Source organism: Chiloscyllium plagiosum, unplaced genomic scaffold, assembly GCF_037043375.1.
Source record: "Chiloscyllium plagiosum isolate Xiang-an unplaced genomic scaffold, Cpla_swu_hap1 HiC_scaffold_27, whole genome shotgun sequence".
NCBI lineage: Eukaryota > Metazoa > Chordata > Chondrichthyes > Orectolobiformes > Hemiscylliidae > Chiloscyllium > Chiloscyllium plagiosum.
Genome location: NW_028270165.1, coordinates 59,472,599 through 59,483,561, shown reverse-complemented (window position 1 = coordinate 59,483,561; position 10,963 = coordinate 59,472,599). Strand labels below are relative to the sequence as shown.

At 45.1% G+C, this 10,963-nt stretch overlaps 1 non-coding gene across 1 annotated transcript; it reads left to right on the top strand.

The window, feature by feature from the left end:
* The first annotated feature begins 8,196 nt into the window (after positions 1 to 8,196).
* On the top strand, positions 8,197 to 8,268 carry trnae-uuc (transfer RNA glutamic acid (anticodon UUC)). Its single transcript has one exon. It is a non-coding gene; the product is annotated as a tRNA-Glu (tRNA).
* The last annotated feature ends 2,695 nt before the right edge of the window (positions 8,269 to 10,963 follow it).

Sequence of the window (10,963 nt, the reverse complement as noted above, 5' to 3'; positions counted from 1 at the left end):
AACATCTGAGGACAAAGACGTAAAGAGCAAACACAAAATAGCAAAGAATGGGAAACAACAGTGTGGACATAATGTCACAGGATGAGTAATCCAGGGAACATGAGTTCAAATCCCACCACAGCAAGAGGTGAGATGTGAATAATTCAAATCATAAATGGGGAACACAAAATTAGTCTCAGTATGGTATCGATGGCACTGACGTCAATTGTCATAAAAGTCCATGTGCACCAATGTCCTTTCAGGAGGGAAACTGCCATCCTTACCTGGTCTGGCTTACATGTGACTCCAGACCCACAGCAATGTGGTTGTCTCTTAAATTGCCCTCTGAATTGGCATAAGCAAGACACCTTGCACTTAGGGATGGATAACAAACATCAACCTTGTTAAAGTGTCAGAACAGAAATTGCTGGAGAAACTCAGCCTGTCTGGCAACACCGGTGGAGAGAGAGAGAGAAAGAAACAGAGTCAATATCCTGGCATGCGTCCAGAACAGTTGTGAAGAAGGGTCACAGCATTTGAAATGCTAACTCTGCTTCTCTCTCCACTTGTGCTTCCAGTCCTATTGAGTTTCTCCAGCAATTGGTGCATTTTTGTGTTTCAGATCTCCAGCATTGCAGTTCTTCATTACACTGACTTAGGGAAGCTCAAATCCGATAAAAGAATAAAACAGAAGGGCTGGAATTACTCAGCAAGTCTGGCAGCAGCTATGGAGATAAAAACAGTTTGTTCTTCGGGTCATTGAAATATCTTACATCGGGGACAAACTTTTGGCAAGCTGCAAGAGTAAAAGGCACTGGTGTAACTTCAACATCTGGGAGAACTCTCTCAGCCATGGAGGTCAGACTGACTCAGCATTCTGGTCCTGCTCATTACCTGTTAACTTCTCCATTTGTTGTTCTTGTTATATTTCTACATGGTTGACACATTCCTATGTTTTAAAATGATATTCCAAACTGACAGGAATTTTCCATGTAAGTAATCATACATTAGAGGGTTTGGAAGTGAATGTAACTTTTAAACAAAAAGCATTTATTCATGCATGGTGTGTGGGCATCGCTGGCAATGCTTGCATTTATACCATCCTTAACCACCCTGTGGTTGGTTGGAAAAGTGAATGAAGGTGTCTGAGAGTATCTTGATCAGCACAGCAATCTCAAAGATGGGTGTGCTCAGGTAGAAGTACCCTCCACTCCCACAGCAAGTCTGCATTCACTTCAATTACAGATGCCATCTCACACTCCCAGGAAAAGGACAGCATGGGATTACAATCAGAATAAAGCTTCCGCTACTCTTAAATTGAAAGTGAAGCTACCTCAACACTGTCCCCAACAAACACTGTCAAGACAGAGAGAGCATTGGGTTAGATACAGAGTAAAACTCCCTCTACACTTCCCCATTCATTCAGTCCCTGGACAATGACAGCAAAGGGTTAAATAAACAGTAGAGCTTCTTCCATTATGACTGACACTTAGTACGTTCTACACCAATCCTCAAGGATAATTCAGAACTGAGCCTATTATCTGGTACTGAATTCACACACCCTAATGGGAATGACAGCAACAGAAAATCAGGTAAACCACACGCAATGTACAACAAAACTAGACCGTTATTGGGATCTAAGATATTTAAATGAGAGGAGATGTGATCCCTGCAATGATTTGAATGTGAGCTGAACAACTTTCTCACTTGAACAATATTCTCTGGGAATGCAATGTCCACCTCACTGCTGTCTATTCAATTCCTCTGCTCTCGTTCAGGGCTGAGTTGCGGCTGACCACATGGTGGCGTGGGCGTCAAGAGGTTAGACAATTAAGGTCAACTTGGATTGAGGGCATCCTGTGTCATGCCAGTGAGGTCGAGGGTCGCTGATTTACTCAACTTATAATCGGGGACAAGGGGATGTCAGGCTGGGCTTGTATCAATTTGCGTTTAGAAGAAACAGACGATCTGATGAAGCTGTATAACATCTGGCGAGGACTTAATGTAAATGTAATGTCCACTTATTTCTTGCCAGAGACTAGCCTCTCATTTAAGATAGGAGAGTTTTGTTTTTCTCTCAAGTGTTCCCAAGTCTTTGAACTTCACTTCTTTAGAGAGCAGCAAGTGGTGGTGGCACGGTGGATAGCACTGCTGCCTCACGGCATCAGTGATCTGAGTTTGAACCAACACTCGGGCCGACTCTTTGTGAGGAGTTTGCACATTCTCCCCTTGTGTCTGCGTTGGTTTCCTCTGGTGCTCTGGCCTCCTACCACAGTCCAAAGGATGTGCAGGTGAGTGTAGATTGACCATGGGAGATGCAGGGTTACAGAGATAGAGTAACGAATTGGTTTTGGGTGGGACGGTCAGTCAATGTTGACTCGATGGGCTGAATGGCCTACTTGCACGCAATTGACCTATATCAATCAACAGTATACACTTGCTTTATGGTTACCGGCATCAAATTACATTCGTGGTTTTGGTTATTTCATCTCTTACGTCATCATATTCAACCAATAGCAGCATCTCGAAACTTGCTTAATTACAATATCCAATATCAGCAGAGTACTTTTTCTTTTTGTCACGACCATTATCTTGAAATCTGACGTGTGACCTCTTCATTGCTGTCAAAGTTCCTTATTTGTCCCTACATTGTCATGGTTTTACTTTGTCGAATGACTTCCTGGCTTTTGCATTTAAGACCCTATATTCTGCCCTCTTCAACACTTTCCCTTCCAATTCTGCACTAAAGATTTCATGAAAAACCTCAGAGTGTGGTGAGACTGTGGAACTCACTCCCATAGTGAATAGTTGGGGTGAAAGACATTACAACTGAGGGTTCGCAACCAAATACAAATGAATGTCACTCTCACCAGATTCACAGCACAGTGAAATTAAAACATGCAATGTCCCTCAATTTCTCAACTGTTCCTAACCAGACTTGATGAAGAACAGATCTTGCACATCAACATTATAATTTAAACAAAAACCAACAATTATAAATACGGCAACTTTTCTAGGCCAAAGTTAAGTAGATAATCTAATTAATAGCAATGAATTAAACCCTTTGATCAAGTTCCCCATCATCTCAGAAATAGAAATTTCAGCGGCAAATTAAGAAAGAATTTTTTTAAAAAACTTACCAATTCAAACAAACAGTTTCCAACAATGGATTGCCAAGCCTTTGTGCAATACTTGGACTATGAGTTTTTCACAGACACGTAACTGTAAATCCAATTTAAAAGTCACTGCTGAATGTGACGAGACACCCCAAAGTATTCAGTCATTTCTTACAGGCTCGGATCATTCCCAGAAAGAGCCAACAATTCTATAACTGACAGTAGAATCTCGAGAGAACAGCTCCTGGGCTCAACAAGCAGCAACGCCCAATGGAGGCAAAGTTGGCGGCGGGGCAGGGCGGGGCAAGGGCATAAAACAAAAAAGCCCACTGACTCTCCCACTGCACACACACTGTCAGAATGCACAGGGGCTCAGTCCTGGGAGTGACCCACAGCAGTTTCGTCAAGAGGGCCACACTTGATGAACAGATCTTGCACACCAGAATTATAATTTAAACAAGAACAAACAATTATGAATACCGCAAATTTACTAGGGCAAAGTTAAACAAGATAATCCAGTTAATAACGATGATTTAAGCCTTATGAACAAGTCCTCCACCATCCCATAGACACAAAATTAAGGGGTTAATTAAGGAAGAGAATTTTTAAAATTATCAATTGAAGCAATCAATTCCCAACAATGAATTGCCAAGCCGTTGGGCAATTCTTCGATGATGAGTTGTTCACAGGCACATAACCGTAGATTTAATTTCAAAATCACTGCTGAATGTGAATGGACACCCTGAAGTATTCAGCTATTATTTACAGACTGGAGCTCGTTCCCAGACAGAGCCAATAATTCTTTGACTGGATAGAAAACACGAGAGGGAACAGCTCCTGGTCTCAACGAGCAGCAGTGCCCACTGGAAGCAAAGTTGCGGGGGTGGGGAGCACGACGGCATAAAACAAAAAAATCCGACCGACTCTCCCGCTATAAGCACTGTCAGAATGGGCAGGGGTTCAGTCCTGGCAGTGACCCACAGCAAGTTTCACCAGCAGAATCTGATTGCTGGGAGCACTGGTGTGCCCGCTGGTGCTTCTGCAAGGTGCACTACACTACACAACACTTACTGCACACTCTGGGCCCATTTAGTATGGTCACTTCTCCCGAAACCGCACATCGTTAGACTTTGGGAGGAAACCAGAGCAGCCGGAGGAAACCCACGCAGACACAGCAGGGAGAATGTGCAAACTCCACACAGACAGTCGCCCCAAGGCTGGAATCGAACGCTGGTGCTTCGTGCGGTAAGGCAGCAGTGCTCTCCACTGATCCATCGTGCTACTTACGTGTGCAAAAGGAGGTGGGGCCTGGGAACTTTGTTAATTGTACCACACAGTGGATTGTTGAGTAAGGTTAAATCTCACGGGATCCAGGGAGAGCTAACCAACTGGGTACAAAATTTAGAAGCGCATTGTTGTAGATGCTGGAATCCTTCCTGAAAATAACAAATGCTGAAGATCACATTGGGTCAGGCAGCGCTGTGCCACTCTATGACCGGATAGTGTGGATGTGGAGATGATGTTTCCACGAGGAGAAGGGTTGAGGATGCCAAGTCATTGAGGGTATTTAAGACAGAGATACGTTCTTGATTAGTAAGGGGTCAAGGGTTATGAGGAGAGGGCAGCAGAATGGGATGGAGAAATATATCAGCCATGATCGACTGGTGGAGTGGACTCGATGGGCCAAATGGCATCATCCTGCTCCTGTGTATTATGGTCTTAAAGCGGAGCAGTCGTCTTAAGAGGTTCTCACAAACTATTTCAGAATCCTGAAGAGGAGTTGTTGGACTGGAAACCTTAACTCAGCTTTTTCTCCACATATGCTTCCAGTCCTGCTGAGTTTTTCCAGTGTTGTCAGTTTTTGTTTCAGTTTTCCAGCATCCACAGTTCTTTGTCTTCTTTATCACAGTCATTTCTTGCCTTTCCCAAGTGTCTGGAACTTCATCTCCCTGATCTACAAACTGTTCAGTTACCCTAGAAATGACCACTACCTCCTTATCAGAGTAGACCCCTTTGTTGCAAAATGATTGTTCAATTCTGTGACCAAAATAATTGCATTCGTAATTACTTACACCAGGGACTCTCAATATCTCAGGCAAGAACACAGCCAGATTTTTTCAGACAGTACATTTATGTGATTTGATACAAATCCCTATTCCCCACTTTACCAGCGTGCTGCTGGGAATGGAGGGTTTGAGTTAAGAAAAAGCTGGGACATTTTTCCAACGAAGCCTAGCAAGTTGACAGATAACTTTATAGAGATTTTTAAAATCAGGAGGGGGAAAAAATAAGGTGTCATTTCCTGGAGGCTCAGAATATTTTATTGCTCCAGAAGGTGTAGAAGGGTGTCAAAGATTCAGCAGAAATCGAGTAGAGCTGAGAACAGACAACATTTTACTCTGTGGGAACAGGGGGACCAGAGGACAGAGAAATCAGGACCTGAAATCGAGATAACACCAGACTACCATGTTATCAGTGCTTTGACAATGGTACTTCTGTGCGGGGCAGGTTGAATTATGAATTGAATAGTAACTTCCTCAAGGAGACTGTGCAGCAAGGGCCGGGCCTGTCTCTGTGGCGCAACTGGTCAGCGCGTTCGGCTGTTAACGGGGAAGTTGTTAGTTCGAGACCACCCCGAGACGGTGCGTTCGTTGTTCACGCTCCAACCGCTTTCTTGGCTGCAAAGATGCGCGTTTTTAATGGTGTCAGGAAAATCTTTCCCAAACGGAATTTTTTTCCACTGAGGAAGCACAAAGGGGTTTCTGAATTGATTGAATTTCTAACGTAAAGGAATGCGGATGCTTCCAGTCCGAGACAGAAAGCGAAACTGCTGGAGCAACTCAGTACCTGGATGAGGAAAAAAAAGTTCTGAAATGTTGTCTCTGATTCTCTTTCTACAGATGCTGCCTGACCTGCTGAGCTGCTCCTGCAATTACTGGTTTTGTTTTTGACTGAACGTCCATTTCATCTTTCGGGATGAAACACCCAGACTCGCCATTTGCAGATATTTAACCCTTTCGAAACCTGTAAAGTGATTGGATTCAAACAAACTCTGCAATGATTCACTCTTTCTCAGCTCCACAGGCAGAGAGACCTGGGAAATGAAGCTGTCAGTGTGGTTCTGTATTGGTGGGCCGAATGGTGAATGCTATGGACATGAAATCCATTGCAGTTTCCCCACGCAGGTGTGAACCCTGCCGACTACAGTTGAGAACTGTCGTCAAAAAGAAAGGGAGATTGCTCCACGGTTTTTTTTAAAGATGCAAATCAGTGGAGGGTTTGAAATATTTCAATCACATTGGGACTGGTCGGGAATCTGCAACCCACTGCCTATCAGGGTGGAACAAGCAGATACCCGCAGAGCTGCTTTTGAGGATATGAGCCAAGTGTTTGGAAATGAGACTAGAACAGTGAGGGGCGTGAAGTCGTGGTCGAAATGAGGCAGGCACCTGAGGGCAAAGGTGTTTTATTTGCCAGTGAAAGATACTGCTTCACAAATTTGGTACAATGGAAGAGAAGCAGTGACGGTGATTATCTTTGGCTGTTCACCTTGTGAATGTTCCCATTGCTGCGCATGTCCGTATTAACGTCAGAACTCTGCAGCATGGCGGCGTCTAGTCCGCACAGGGCCGGGGGCGCAATGGATGACGCATCTGACTCCACCTACATGTTTGAAATGCAGCTCACAGCTTCTTCACACACCCCAATTAATCTTTCACATTGTCCTGAAGCCGGCATAAGGTTTGAATTCCTGATCTGCAGGAACGAGACTCTTTTCACTGTCTCGCGTCAGTAAGTGTCCCTGAGACATCAAAGTCACGTCACAGGGCTGTCAGAGGAGGGGAAGCTGAAAGAACCCCACACGCTGCTCACAGGCACATTTCACTTTCCCCAACTCACCGCCCCAACCAGTGCGGCTGCTGGGAGTGGAAAGGGAACAAACACCAAAACCCAGTCTCAGCTTTGTAAATCTTCAGGAAATAAGAAAACTGATTATCCCTTCCAATCTTCCATCCAGGCCTGACAGCGTTGATTTTAAATGGCTGTCCAGTTAGTGCCGATTCGTTTTGGCTGAAAAAAATCTTCCTTATCTCATCCCAGCATTTCTTGCCACAGAGAACTGTGCGGCAGAGTTCATGTATATATTTCCTTGTCTGGTATTTTGTAAATAACATTCGTTCGCGGGTTGTTTGTATTTAAGGTTCACTAGCTGTTGTTTAATGCTGAGAGGGTTGAGTTGTCTGGACATCATTTCACAGATGTCTTTAATGTAAAGTAATGTGGCTAGGGTTTCTGCAGACCTTGTGTCTGCAAGTGTCAGTTTGTTGATGTGAGATCGTCACACTGGGTTTATTGGGTAGGCAAAAGTGAGGACTGCAGATGCTGGAAACCAGAGTTTAGATCAGAGTGGTGCTGGAAAAGCACAGCAGGTCAGACAGCTTCCGAGGAGCAGGAAAATCGACATTTCGGGCAAAAGCCCTTCATCAGGAATAGAGGCAGGACGCTTCCATGGTTGGCGAGATAAATTGGGGGGTGCTGGACCGAAGGTAGCAAAGAGTACAATAGGTGAATGGGGGTGGGGATGGAGGTGACAGGTCAGAGAGGAGGGTGGAGCGAACAGTTGAGAAGGGAGATTGGCAGGTCGGACAGGTCATGAGGACAGCGCTGAGCTAGAAGGTTGGAACTGAGGTAAGGTGAGGGGAGGGGAAATGAGGAAACTGGTGAAGTCCACATTGATGTCCTGGGGTTGAATTTATCCGAGGCGAAATGTGGGGCGTTCTTCCTTCAGGCATCGGGTGGGGAGTGAGCGGCGATGGAGGAGGTCCAGGACCTGCATGTTCTCGGCAGAGTGGGAGGGGTTTGAAATGCTGGGCCAGAGGGTGATGGGGTTGATTGCTGTGGGTGTCCTGGAGATGTTCCCTCAAGCGCTGTGACTTTACTCTGCGAGGAGTCTGCAGTCTCCCCAATGTAGAGGAGACCGCATCGGGAGCAATGGATACAAGCAATGACATTGGTGGAAGCCTTCTCACGATCGTGGCCCAGGTTCGATTTCCGGGCAGGGAAGAAATTTACATTAGAGCTGTGAGCGGGTGTTGCTGTCTCCCTGGTGGTCTAGTGGTTAGGATTCGGCGCTTTCACCGCTGCGGCCCGGGTTCGATTCCCGGTCAGGGAAGTATTTCTCAGTGGATGTTTTGCCTACCCATTCTCCTTAAATGCGCTGTACAGTTCCTTAGTGGTCTTCGTCGTTACTGGCAACTGCAGTGTGTATTGCCTCGTTGAAATAGTGTCCTGATTCAGGCTTGTTTGTATGTGTAGGGATCATTGCTTCTGTAGCTAAGTACTTGGTTCGTGTGTGTTGTTTTCCTGTAGACGCTGTTTTGAATTTACCATTGACTGTTCGCTCTACTGTGACATCTCGAAATGGCACTTTGTTGTTGTTCTCCTCTTTTGTGAATTTTATGCCAGTAAGGATATTGTTGATGGTGTTGGAGGTTTCCTCTAATTTACTTCATTTTTTGATGACAAAAGTGTCATCACTGTGGCGGACACAAAGTTTGGATTGGATCGTTGGAAGGGCTGTTGGTTTGAGACTCTGCATTCTTGCTTCTGCTAGGAATCCTGATACTGGTGGTTTCATGGATGTTTCGTTGATTTGTTTGAGGCTTGTTACTGAATATGAAGTGGGTGGTTAAGGCACAGTTCCACGAGCTGGATCGTGCTATCTTTGCTGATGAAGTTGGTGCTGTATTTGTGTCTTTGGTTCTTCGAGTAGTGTCTTCAGTTTTCTTTGGCCACGTTGATGTTAATGGATGTGAACAGGGCTGTTATGTCAAAGGACATCATTATTCCATCCTCTTCTAACTTAGTGTCTTTGGTGTTCAGGAATTCTTGGATGGAATAAATGGAGTGGCGTGAATCTTCGACTTGGTGTTTTAGTCTTCAGTGGAGGCCTTTGACTAGTCTGTATATTGGTGTTCCAAGTAATGAGACTATAGCCTGAGGGGGGCTCCTGGTTTGAAGAGGAGGAGAACAACAACAAAGTGCCATTCTTAGATGTCACAGTAGAGCGAACAGTCAATAGGGAACTTCACACTAGCGTCGACAGAAAAACAACACACGCAAACCAAGTGCTTAACCACAGAAGCAATCATCCCAACACCCACAAACGAAGCTGCATCAGGACGTTATTTCAATGAGCCCCTAAACACTGCATATAGAGGATTATAAAATCATGAGGGGCACGGATGAGGTGAACAGCAGGTGTCCTTTCCCTCAGCTGGGGGTTTCAGGATCAGGGAGCAAATATTTTGAGGTGAGTAGAGAAAGATTTTATAAAGACAGAACAAGGATCGTTTTTAAGAGAGTGGTCTGAGTGCAGAATGAATGTCCAGAAGAAGTCATAGAGTCACAGAGATGTACAGCACCGAAACCGACTGTTTGGTCCAACTTGACCATGCTGACCAACTATCCCAACCCAATCTCGTCCCACCTGACAGCACACGGCCCAATATCCCTCCAAACCCTTCCTATTCATATACCTAACCAAATGCCTTTTAAATTTTGCAATCGTTCTAGACTTCACCACTTCCTCTGGCAGTTCATTCAATAAACGTACAATCCTCTGCGTGAAAACGTTGCCCCTTAGATCTCTTTTGTATCTTTCCCCTCCAATGCTAAACCCATGCCCCCTCGTTCTGGACTTCCCCACCCCTGGGAAAAGACTTTGTCTATTTATCCTATCCATACTCCTCATGATTTTATACACGTACAGTTACAAATTTTAAAAGACATTTGGATAAGTACATGAATATGAAAGGTTCGAAGGTTTATGGGCCAAACACTGGTAGGTGGGACGAGTTTATTTTGAGAACATACTCAGCATGGGCGAGTTGGATGAAGGGTCTGTTCAGTGCTGTCTGACTCTGTGACTGACCTGTACTGGTCTTAAAACCATTTTCTTACCTCCCCCCATAACCATCCACTTCTTTGTTGTTCAAAACTCAGATGAATTTAGCCTTGAATATGTTCAATGACCCCACTTCGGAAATGAATTCCTCTTCGTCATATACCACTTGCCTCGCTCTTTGCCTGCTGCATCTGCCCGATAACTGGCATTGACTGGTGTGGAGGGACTCTGAGACCCCATTGTACATCCATACATCATTCCTGATGAAGGGCTTGTGCCCAAAACGTTCACTGTCCTGCTCCTCAGATGCTGCCTGACCTGTTCTGCTTTTCCAGTGCCACATTTTTCGACTTTCACCTCTCGTCCTCACTTTCTCCACATTCCAATATATCACCATTTAAACAATGCACTGCTTTTTTTTTAAACAGCCAATGCGATAACTTCACATTGCGGCACTGCACTTGCCATGTGTTTGCCAATTGAGACACAGACCTGGACCAACTTCGGGAAGAGGCAAAACACTGAGTTCTGAACAAAAACCGTAACACACTCAAAACGTCGGCTCTGTTTACCTTTCCACAGATGCAGCTCGACCCGTTGGCTTTCTGCAGTATTCGCTGTGTTTGAACTGATAGAAGACAATGGTAATTCTGGGCGGGGCAGGTTGAATTATGATTTGAATAGTAGCTTCCTCAACGAGACTGTGGGCGTGATGCGCGAACCTGTCTCTGTGGCGCAATTGGTCAGCGCGTTCGGCTCCTAAACGATAGGTTCGTGGTTGGAGACCACCCAAGAGCGGAGCGTTTGTTGTTCACGCTCCTGCTGCAAAGATGCGCGTTTTTCATGGTGTCAGGAAAATCTTTCCCAAACGGAAATCTTTTCCACTGAGGAAGCACAAAGGGATTTCTGAATTGATTGAATTTCTCACGTGAAGGACTGCGGCTGCTGAGAGTCCGAGACA